The 12845-nt window shown below is 37.1% G+C and overlaps 1 pseudogene; it reads left to right on the forward strand.

The window, feature by feature from the left end:
* Nucleotides 1-10421, forward strand: part of LOC149163251 (pentatricopeptide repeat-containing protein At1g73710-like) — a 33597-nt pseudogene extending 23176 nt beyond the window's left edge.
* Nucleotides 10422-12845: the final 2424 nt, after the last annotated feature.

Here is a 12845-nt window from a genome sequence, read left to right on the forward strand (position 1 = left end):
GGGACCTCCGATATGTGATTTGCGATATGCTCTCAGACCTCCGGTCACCGACAAGAAAATATCAATGATTGCTGATTTCTGATTGCTGATGTGCTCCCCTACTTCTGCTTTAGAAAACTCTGATTTGTGAGATCCGAGATTAAACTTAAACATTTTCCTTTTCTTTCTGGTTTTCAAGGGTAACCTTCAAACTCCTCTAACTTTTGATTCTGGAGTCCATTTGGGGAGTTCCATATACCGTTGGAAAGCTAATAGCGAGAAATATCCACTAGATGCTATCTAGTTTAGCTTTGAGTGCTTCTATGGCTTGGAGTACAGCTCCAAGCATCTCTCTTCTTTTTCCCTCTTTGTACAACTTGAAATCTCTTTTTAGAAGGTGACAATAGGTTAGAAGGAGGAATTTTGAAAGACAGATAAAAATGACTGCGTGGATACCAAGAAGACAATAAGGTGCTAAAATAGGGCATCCATGAATAGGTAATATCTACTGCCAAGCTATGACCTGTATAGAAAAGAGCGGCTAATTCCATAACTTGATAGGGTCAAACCTAAGGCATAATGATGGCACTGACAGCCAAGAATGAATTTTGTAACAATGATATATGACCTACCCCTATATGTCAGTAAGAGGAAACACACCTTAGCCTCATTGGATGTCGCAATAAAAAGCGCCACCCTATCCTGTAAAAGCCATCTTGAAAGACTAGACCCATGGTTAAATCACATAATGAAAGAAATAAAAATGGATGAGGTAAATGCAAGACCATATATTTTTTGGTTTTTTGAGTTTGATCATTTTTTGGAATTTTTGGTATAAATAAGGCATGAAAAATACTCACATCACAGACCAAACCAAAAATAGATAAAGCATCACCTTCCTATGTACAATATATACAAACACAACACAATCTAATAGGTCACGCTAAAGTGTGCCCACTATGGGGCACTGGAAAATGATTTCTATATGCGAACTCATGGAGGGGAAGGGGAACATATGGCTCACCAATGTGGCCCATGCCAAAGGAAATCGAACTACCAAATCTGGAGAGTTTGACCATGCCAGGGACATTCTAACATAGTCATGCTCTCAAAATTAACTTGAGGACATAAGAGAGGATCAAGACATAAAGGGGGTATTAGACACTCATTGATAGGTGGAGAGGAGTTGGAAAATTCATTGGAAAGTTCAGCATTAGAAACCCAAGACTTGACTCAGTCTAGGGGTGGCACTTCCAAGGAAGGCCAAGGTTGTGCCCCTTGAATCGATTCGAGATTTATGTTGCAAAGCTCTACTTGTTCCACATTGGGGAGAATATAGGAAGAAAGAGGCATAAACTCCCTTATATGATCAATATCTAGATCCATGACCTCCAATTTGACTAACTGGGGAGGCTCGTCATTGAGGGAGTCATGTGGAAAAAGCGGAGGGGAAGACTATGTGGGAAAAGGAACCTAGTCATATTCCATATTGGGATGGATTTTTTGACCAGCATCGAGAGGTACTGAGGAGACTGTGAAGGAGGCAATATATTCCACTAAAGGTGGCAGTGGATGCTCACTAGCTTGATCTTCTTCCATAAGATCATGAGACACCCCCCAAGGATCATGAGGTATATGGGATCCACAGGTGTCAGAAGAGATCACATGCATAGGAAATTTAGAAGATGTATAAGGAGTGTTGGGTGGGGGTAATTGAGGAAATAACCCAATAAGAGATGAGATTTTAAATAAGCCTACACCAAAACTTGTATATTGACAAAGGCGATTTCCTAGAAGTGGGACTGAGTTCCCTGTAGTGGTAGATTGGGCTAATGGTACACAATAGTCCAGTTGGTCAATGGTCACAATATTTCCTTCATAAGGAAAGAAAAGGACATGAAATACATATAAGACCACTGCGGTCATGGTATAGAACCAACTACAGCCAATGAGCAGGTTATAGTCTAAAGGAGCATTGACGACTTCAACATCGACATAGACAATATGTCCTCCTAAATCAATGGTGAAATTTGGAAGAACCCCCTTAGGTACAAATCTGTGTCCATCAAAGGGTTGAAGAGTAGTGTTGGATGTAGCAAGTGCTAGAGATCCAAGGGACTTCCGGCATGATGCTGACATGATACAAGTGGAAGATCCTACATCCACCAAAGTGCGATGAATATTCCTATGGAAGACACATATGATAATCTAAAAATAAATATGGTGGAAAATTCATGGAGAAGCCTTGTCAACATTGAATGCAATGATGTTTGTGTCAAATGGATCTACTCCACCAATGGTAGACAACAAGGCCTTGGGCTATTGAGGAAAAACTTTGAAAACCTCCAGGGAAGAGATGGAACAAGGAGTCTAGGTAAGATATTTAACAATACTGTAATGCTAAGTAGACTGGGTAGATGGATTGTGTGTTTCCTTACAGAAGATACCCTTAGGGGGGTGAAAAATTAGTTCCAAAGGCTTATCTAACGTGAGAGGTCCAGTGGAAGGAGGTGGAGCGAGTGAGTCCTTAGGAGAAGAACTCGACTTAGGAACATCATAGGACTTAGTTCACATGGTCACATTCACATCTTCTTTACACATAAAGATGGATGAACTATGGGTAGAATGGGAAAATGACCCCTCATTTCCCCATTGCAGATGTGGAGGAGGCTGGACAACCATTTTTTGTTGTGGTAGTACAGGAAATGGATGAGTTAAAACAACATGTTGTGAGGTAGATTGCAGTGGAGAAAGGAGCCTATGAACTTCGTTCATTTGAGGGAATTCGTGAGTGAGATGTTCACCTTAACAAATTTTGAAAGGGAATTTAATATTACGATGACGCTCTCTGGTTCCCCCTCCTTGACTTAGAGGATTTGGCTGAGTTTCTTGAGTAGTTTTATTTCTTTCTTTGTTCTTCTTCTTATTATTTTTATGACCATACTATTAGTTGTTATTAGGTTGAGTGGACTTCAACGTAAGAACATCGGTGGAAAACTCAGAAGAAGGTGCTTTAGTAGAGCCAAATGCACTTGCTGGGGCTTGCAATGTAATGATCAAGTGCCCAAGTTGAGAAACAAATTGGCTCATAGAATCAGAAATAGACCCAATCACACCATCAATGTGTCGGCCAGGAGCAGGTTTGGGTGGGTCAATGGAAGGCTTGGGAGTATTTGGTAGTACTTCATAAAGCACAACCGACTGCGAATAAATCAAATCGAGTTGTTGGGCAACTAGAATAGCTTACTCCTTGGTAACATCTTGGAACATAGACACATCCTTGGAAATATGAAGTCTTAGAGATTGAATGAACCATTTGCGTAATATCTCATCAGGTAGCTTGGTTCTCACCAACCTCTTGCGACGATGCCACTCATGGATATGATAAAAAATCAATATGGCATGATCTTGTTCAAAGTTAGACAAGAGGTCAGAATTGATATCGTACCTCATGGGAAACTATAAGTGTGTCAAGAAGGTTTGAGTTAAAGAGGAAAAATCACTATAGGATGTTGTGTCCAATTCGATGTACCATTTGGAAACATCCCTAGTGAAAGTCTCATGGAACAAGCGAAGTTTAATTGAATTGTATACCAAAAAATTAGATGAACACCATAGGTGATAAGTGGTAATATGAGTAGACAGATTATCTCTAGGCTTTCCTTCAAACTGGGTATATCAGAAGGAAATTTTGCGGGCATAGGTGGCCACTAGGGATCATTTCTGATGGGGTCATTAGTCAACTTAGCTAAATCCAATAGATCAAGGGAAGATAAAAACATATTATGGAGTTGTATAAATTGATCATAGGCATGAGGAGCCCCTGACAAAACTTGTGGTCCCGCCAAATTAGGATTGTGATGCATGGATTGCTGGTGAAGGAATGGGTTTGCCTTGACATATGACTCCTGCGGGCCAGAATGAGTGGTGTAAGGATTCTTCACCCCAGGGTATGTGCCCCTAGAGAGCAAAGGACCCCCAAGAGCATGACTGCTCACAAGGTTGTAACTAGGAGGATAAGGCATACCAACCTATGTGGTAGGACTGACATAAGGAGAATAACATGTATGGGTGACAACACTAACAATAAGGTTGCATCTAGGTAAACTAGCCCCTCTAGGAAAAGTATTGGTAGGTGGCCCCCCTCCAAACAACAAACTATACTAGGCTTGTAACATGTTAGAAGCAACATTCCCCCAAGATGACTAGGAATAATTGATGATACCCCCCATACATTTCCAGAAGTAACCAAACCTAACCGAGGAACAAGAATCATTGGTTGAGCAAATTTCTGTGAAAAGGCTCCTGAACTTACTGGATGACTAGGAGGAATAACCATGGTCGGTATTGTTAGCACTCCGTAATTTCCCTAAGCTAAAAAGAGAAACTCAGAGGTAACCACAAACCACTTAGAAGTTGGAATCTAGCCTTCTAACTTCAGAGATGGATCTCTCTGTCTGAAGTGTTCAATCAATTGGATATTAGGCTAGGTATGGTGCTCAGTGGGATATATACTTTAGAGGTTTGCTGGAAGAGGAGAATATGAATCCATTAGGCAATATGGTCATAAAAATTGATTATTTTCTAGTGAAAAAATGAAGAGAAAGAGGGATCTTCTACAGGGGCAAGGTAGGTAGTATTTTTTGAGTTTTTAGTCAAATTCATTGTAAGAGGGTGAGTAGAAGATAAGTGGAAAATGAAATATAGAGCATCAAAAAATAAGATGAATTCTAAATGCCATTCTAGCAAAAAACATAAATGTTTAGCAAACTGAAACATAACACTTTTTTGAACCAAATTCCAAGTCAATATCTTTGTTCAACTAAACAAGAAGACACATTTTAAAGCATTATTGATAACAAAAGATAACTTACAAAACTAAGAATCACATGTCCAAATAAACTAACACAGGAATCCATATAAAATTTGTCCTCTGCCCTTTCATTCACTAGAAAATCAAGAAAATACAACACACACATTGTTCTTTCTTCTCAAACCTGACCAAACCTTTTCTCAATTACAATTAAATCATAAATAGATGAAAAAGAATCAGTTCCCACATCTAGGAATTGAATTCCGTAATAGGATTTCTATTTCTACCTAATCCAGTGAAAATAGAACTGTTTTGTTTTGTTTTTTGTTTTTTGTTTTTTTGTTTTTTTTTTTTTTTTTTTTTTTTGTTTTTTGTTTTTTGTTTTTTGTTTTTGTTTTTGTTTTTTGTTTTGTTTTTTTGTTTTTGTTTTTTTGTTTTTTGTTTTTGTTTTTTTGTTTTTTGTTTTTGTTTTTTTGTTTTTTGTTTTTGTTTTGTTTTTGTTTTTGTTTTTTTGTTTTTGTTTGTTTGTTTGTTTTGTTTTGTTTTGTTTTTTGTTTTGGTTTTGTTTTGTTTTTTGTTTTTTGTTTTGTTTGTTTGTTTGTTTTTTTTGTTTTTGTTTGTTTGTTTGTTTGTTTTTGTTTTTGTTTTTGTTTTTTGTTTTGTTTGTTTGTTTGTTTTTTTTTGTTTTTTGTTTTTTGTTTTTTTGTTTTTTTTTTTCTTCAGAAAAATAGGAATTGTTTGACCAAAGTTTTTTCAAGCATATTTACATTAAATACTAAGTCTAATTCGAGCTTATAATTCCTTAGATTCCTCATAACATTTACCATGAGCATAAAAACAAATTACATAAAGTTTTGGCATGAAAATCTTGGTGAAAAGGATGACTGTGTGGAAGCGCAACGCCTAGTTGAGCTGAAACACAAATATCTAGCAGAAAGTGTAACACTCTATTGTTGAAGTAGATCTGGTCACTCCCTGAGTTTCTTAATGACTTTTTCAAATTTGATAAGGCCTAGACATCGTCATCTTCCTCCTTAGAAACTTTCTTTCATCACACAAAACTCCCAATTCTCAAAATTTGTCCTACAACAAAAATGCAGTTCCAGTGAGAAAGCACAACACTACATGCTCTTCATGGGTTTTGACCAACACTGAAGTATTTGAACAAGATGCACATCTTGGTGATGATGCTGACATGATGCTCATAATGTTCCAAACCCCATTCACACTACTTTTCACCAAAAAATGACAAAACTTCCACCTTTACATCAAAACCCTAACCCTAATGCTTGGTTAGGATACAAAGCTTATCCGTAAACCACCATGGATATTCCATTTCACAATTTTTCACAATAGATCTAACAATATTATATTAAAAATCTGCAATTCTACACTATTACAGTTTTATTTAATTTCTAGATTTGTAAAATTAACTGTAATTAGTGCATGCATGTGAAAGTAACTCAAGCAGAAAAGTAGAGAATGAAAAAATAAGCTTACACACACATAATACACAATATATGTTCTCTAAGAAACCCTTTCGGGAGAAAACCCAGCTGGAAGTTCAGGCCACTTTGCTTTCTCTATTTGGAAATATGACTACAGATACAAAGAAGTAATGTCTATGGCATGTGGGCTGCTACATTGCATAGATCCTCTTTGTGTGCTCTACCTCCTATCTCTCCTGTCTATCTTTGCTCAACTATGGAACAAAATTCTCTCGAAAGAATGGAGTACCTCTAGCTCCTAGTGGCCCGGTTATAACACAACCCGATAACCTACTAGTGGTTAAGTTTGACTACATCAAATCTTAACTATAGTTACAAAATAGACTCTTGTAGAGTATTTTACATCAAAAATACTGGAAACTAAAAGAAAAGGCTCACACAAATCGTATGGTGGGTGTATCCCAACCATTTTGCAAGCTTTGGATTCTACAGAGAACATTGACAAAGCGCTTGAACCTTGGGAAGCAAACCTCAGTGCAAAAGAGCACTATCCTAAAAGAGCAGTGGCACTAGGAAAGAGCAGTTCAGATTTTTAAGTGGTTTCAGAAGAAAGAGTGCTATGAAGTTAATGTAATTCACTATAATATCCTGCTTAGAATTCTAGGAAGAGCACAGAAATGGGATCAACTGAAATTTTTTTGGGAAGAAATGGTTAAAGACAAGGTCTTGCCTACCGCCACTACCTATGGTACTCTTATAGATGTGTATGGGAAAGCTGGTCTCAAAGAAGAGGCTCTTCTCTGGCTGGATCGCATGATATCACAAGGTCTCTGGCCAGATGAGGTCATCGTGAACACGGTAGTCCATATTTTGAAGAAGGCAAGGGAATTTGAGAAAGCTGAACAGTTCTTCAGGGACTGGTCTTCTGGGAAAATCTTTCTAGGAAATACTACAAATGTTTGTTCATCTAAATCAGAGCCTGATCGACAACAACCGAAGGATTTCTTCTATATTAGTCGTCGGTGTGAAGTAAAAAATCATTTTGAGGACCCACTGGGTAAAAGGGACTGCTCTCCAAATAATTTTCCTGAAGGAGTGCTCATTAAAGGGTTATTAGATGATAAGTGCATGGATCCTTGCAGAGAGAATGATCAAGTTCAGAGGCCACACAGTTCTTACATGTATAATACATTAATTGATACTTATGGGAAGGCAGGCCGCCTAAAAGAAGCTTCCAAGTTATTTTCTGAGATGTTAAAAGAAGGAATAGGCCCAAATGTTGTAACATTCAATACCATGATTCACATATGTGGATCTTATGGATATCTTGACGAAGCAGATGCCCTTATGGTGAAAATGGAAGAGCTTCATTGCTTGCCTGACACAAGGACGTATAACACTCTTATAGCATTACATGCTCAAAATGACAATATTGATAAAGCATTTTGTTACTTCACAAAGATGAAGGAAGCAGGACTCGTTCCTGATACTGTGGGTTGTCGAACTATTTTATATGCATTTTGTATTAAACACATGGTCAGTGAAGTAGAAGCTGTTGTCAGGGAGATGGATGGATTGGGCATTCATGTGGATGAGTACTCCGAATCAGCTGTTACTAGGATGTATATAGATCTGGGGATGCTTGAGAAAGCATGGGAATGGTTTGAAAGGTTCCATCTTGCTGTAGGAATGAGCTGTGAATGCTATGCTGCCAATATTGATGCATATGGGGAACAAGGTTATTGGTTAGAAGCTGAAAAGGTGTTTAAGTGCAGTCAAGAAAGAGGCGAGGGTCAAACTGTATTAGAATTTAATGTCATGATTAAGGCCTATGGGATTGCAAAAGTCCATAACAAGGTTCTGAAGTTGTTTGAAAGAATGGAAGTTCAAGGGGTTTTGCCTGACAGATGTACATATGCTTCTGTCATTCAGACATTTGCAAGTTCAGGACTTCTAGATGAATCAAAACACTTTATTACCAAAATGCAGGGAGTAGGGTTTGTGCCTAGCTGTTCATCATTTTGTGCTGTTATTGCCGCCTATGGAAGATTGGGTCGAGCTGCAGAGGCAGAGAAGACGTTTGAAAAGATGGTTAAAGCAGGTGTGGAGCCAGATGTTTTTGTTTATGGTGCCTTGATAAATTCATTTGCTGAAGCTGGATGTGTGGAAGAAGCTGTAAGTTACTTTCAAATAATGCAAAATGCTGGTTTTGCAGGGAACTCTGTGGTGTATAGTTCTTTGATTAAGGTTTATAGTAAACGTGGTCTTTTGAAGGAAGGACAAGAAACGTACAAACGCATACAGGAATTGGGTGTTGAGCCAGATGCCTTTTTATAAGGCTGTATGCTTGACCTTATGCTCGCACTGATATGGTGACTGAAGCACAAGAACTGTTCAAAGTCTTGAAGGGAAAGCAGCAGGCAAATGAATTTTCTTTTTCCATGATGTTGTCCTTATACAAAAAGAATGGAAGGCTTAATGAAGCCACTGAAATTGCAAAGGAAATGTTAGAATCGGGATTTCTTACTAACATTCTTTCTTTTAATAGTGTCATTAGCCTGTTCATTGCAGATGGAAGATTGAGAGAGGCTGCTGAAGTTTTTCATCAAATGTTAAAACTAAAGGCTTCACCCAATGAGAATACATACAAAACACTGGGCATTCTTCTGAAGAGAGGAGGCATTCCAAGAGAGGTAGTAGAGCAACTCGATGTTGCACGTAAAAGTGGGCTTCCACATGGTATTCAGGCCTTGAGAATGACAATCTTTTCTGCAGTGGGGATGCATGCTGAAGCTTTGGAAGCTTGTGATGAACTGAGAGCTTCTGGGTTGGATTTTGATGTGTCTTCTTACAATGCTGTTATATATGCACTTGGTAGTGTTGGGAGGATTAATGAAGCTTACAAGATGTTCATGATCATGCACGCCAAAGGTCTTGAACCAGATACAATTACTTATGCAAGTATGATAATTAGCTATGGGAAGCTAGGATTGGTAGACGGTGTTAGGAGAATGTTTTACAAAATGAAACAGAAGGGTTTTCAGCCAAACGAATTCACGTTCAAGGCAGTGATAGATGCCTATAAAAGTGTTGGGAAGTTTGCTCTAGCCAAATTTGTTACCCAGGAGAGGGAGTTCATGCATCAGTTGCAAGATCATGGTCACGTTACACAAGATTATGCAGATCGGATTTCGAGCTCCATTTCATGTGCAAAGCTTTTAAAAGGAAGCTGGCATATCCTGTATTCATGCTGTTGTGTCTTTTAACATTTTGTAAAATTGTAACAGGTTATTTTTTTGGGAAATTTAAATCTATGCTCCTTGTATAGAGAAATTGTGGATAAAAGGGTACTAGTAGTTCTTTTAGTTTATAACAAAAATGCAAATAAAAAGGCATTGGTCATTCCCTCCTCCAATATAAATTAAGGCTTTGAAAACAGACTGCAAGCTTTGGGTTTTTGAAGTGGGAAGTTTTGATATTTCTGCTTCACAATAATAAGAGTAATTAGGGTTTTGATATTTTATTTTGTATGACAAGAGAAAAGATGGGCATTATGGATGCTACTATTATTGTTTCACCAGATATATAGGCACTTGTATTCCACAGATACTGAATCTGTCAATTTTTCTCTTCATATTCTGGTCAGAGATTAGTTACATCTTATTTAGCATAAAGCATTTTCCACTAATGGCTTCGTTCAGTATAGATTAAGGCTTTGAAGGCAGTCTGCAAGCTATGGGGTTTTGAAGTGGGAAGTTTTGATGTTTCTGCTTCACAACAGGAAGGGTATTCAGGGTTTTGATTTTTTAATTTGTATGACAAAAGCAGAGGAGCGCATTATGGATGCTATTATTGTTGTTTCAGAAGATCAATCAGGGTCATCAGGTAACTTGCTCTGTCTCTGGACAACTTTTATTTATTTATTTTTTTCAGTTTTAACAACATTGCTACATGTTAGAGTATATAACTCCTTTTTATTTTAGATGTGTTCATGTTATTGATTATGTTAGTTTTGTGATAAATGTGTAGACTGTAATGTCTTGTTTGGCACAAGAAAAGCAGCAAAATGGTTCCGAGGATTGACTAAGATGAGAAATGATCAACTTCCTTTCCAGGAAAAAGTCTTACCACAGAATTTGGATACCCGCCTAAAGGCTAAAACTTGGCAGAGTAGGAGATAATTTTTTAGTGATGTTCAAGGTATCAAGTACAAAAACTAAGTTACTTTTTGTTTGGTTGCATTTTGAATGCTAAAGATTTGGATAAAGTTTTAAAATCGAGTCATCTCTCAGTCCTTGTGAGTTGAAAAAGTCTTTTTATTTGATTACAAAATCATGTACTGGGAACAAATTATTTATTTCTCCTCTGTTATTTGTTTCCTGCTTCTGATGTCTTTTAAAAAAATCTCACTCCCTTTGTTGTTAGAACAACCGATCATAATCAGTATTTTCTGTTTGAGGATACCAATTTGTTGGAAGATTATGGAAAGGGATGCAACATAAGGTGAATTACTAGTTTATCACTGCTTTTATTCAGTGATATTTCCCAAGTTGAATCTTGGTAAATATGTGATAGTCCCTTGCTTTTAATCACTGAATCCAGTGTTTGAACTTGAGTGGGTTTCTGTTCATCTGACTCTAGATCATAATTGCATCATGTTTAATATGTTGGAGATCGAGGGAGACCCTCGTACCTTGTGAAGAGTTTAACTATTTGCAATCATTGATTTAGAAGCAGTCCGTTGATATTTTTTTTACAGGCTTCTGTTAGAAAGGAATCAAGATAAGATGAATTGAAAAGTAATTCAATCTAAACATTGTAGGTTATGCATTTTAGGTTGCAGGCTGAATTAGCCCAGTTTTGAGGGTAATATCCAAGGACAAATAGTTTATCGTGTGGAAATATTTAAGCATGTATGTTACAACTAGAGTATTTTAAAAGTACTGCTTGAATTGAAACTTCAACCCAATTTTTGCATTATGAGCAGTTTAGCAAGCTGAAACACTAACAACTTGTTTCTGTTTAACAAAGTTGAAGTTTTCTATGAAGCATACATGACTTGACATGCTTTATTAGTCTCTTTTTTCTTAGATTCCTTTCATTTTTGTTTGAATGGTCAATTATCTGGTGCCACTTTTATATTACTTTGGGCCTGATTCCTATCTTATATATGGCTTTGAATTAGAAATCTCTATGTCTGATGGAGGCGTTTTCTTGATTTGGGCAGGCGATGTGCTATCTGGAACATCATCAAATGGCATGCATCACGCAGGTATACTTGAAGAATGGTTTGGATTTCATTGGTGGAATGGACGTGTTCCGATCCTAGTTCTCACCATAGTCCTTATTTTAGCTCCATTGGTGTCTTTCAAGAGAGTGGGTAAGTCTGCTTTGCTCATCTTGATAAGCATTTTTTACCACTGATTTTCAAATATATCATATTTCGATGCAATGAAATTATATTGAGATCCATGTTTGATATCCAGCACTCATATCGCCTCATTTTTGGTGAGTTTTGTTTTTCCACGAGTCAAAAGTTCCACTCTTTATTATTGTTTATTTGAAAAGAGATAATCAGCCAGAACTCCAAAAATAAATTCCACAGGGAAAGTTCACCTTCAATAAACAGAACTCTGCCTTCCGTCATAATTCAAACTAGATTTAAGGCCAAATTTACTCAGGAAAATACGGCAGTTTGAATACTATTTATCCTGAGCTCAACACACTTTTCCTTGACTTATAACTACCCACTCAATCTATTTAAATATATAGAGGTGCCTTGTGTGTGGTAAGAAATATGAAGAAACATGACGTTGGATTGTCTAGAAAAGATCTGTAAGGCAATCTAGGAAGAAACATGACATCAGATTTGTCTAAAGAAGATATGTTCGACACTTATTTAAGACTGAAGAGGTGGCTTGTCTGTAGGGAAATCTGATTAGATTCAAAGCATTGTGATCAGACTGGATCTTATTAGCCATCCACAGTTTTAGAGTTTGAAAGTCTGAATTGATTAATATGTAGATGTGCATGGATTAATCTTCCAGACAAGCATATGACTATTCACAGATTTAGAGAGATAAAATTCTGAGATTTATGAAAAGAAAACCCATGAAATCATTTGCCAAAGATGTTTCCATTAATCAAGAACATGATATTGGAAGGCTCGAAGACGCTACTAGAATACAATTTAGCAAAAAAAACATGACATTGATTATATCCAGAGAAGATCTGTCCAACAATGTGGGAAGAAACATGAGATTGGATTCGTTTGGAAAAGATCTGTCCAACAATTCAAGCCCTAGGGGAAAAACAAGATAACTAAGATGTTTCAAGAAGATAAAACGCCAATAGAGGAAGATTTCATCAGACATAGGTTCGAGTCAAGTAGAAAGGAGAGTAGATGTGGTGAACAACATCAACGAATGTGCCCCCACACAACGTAAAAGCCGAAGAATCAACCAAGAGGCAAGAAACGATACCAAGGTACGTGAACAGATTAATTATGCTACTTTGCTATTTGAAGTTAGAATATAGACACTATTTGAATAGAGTTTATAGAGTTTTAATACCTTTTTATTTATACACTCTTTAGTAGTCCTTTT

This window comes from Pinus tabuliformis, chromosome 5_1, assembly GCF_031772625.1.
Source record: "Pinus tabuliformis cultivar Carrire ecotype Pingquan chromosome 5_1, CPIR1, whole genome shotgun sequence".
Taxonomy (NCBI): Eukaryota; Viridiplantae; Streptophyta; class Pinopsida; order Pinales; family Pinaceae; genus Pinus; species Pinus tabuliformis.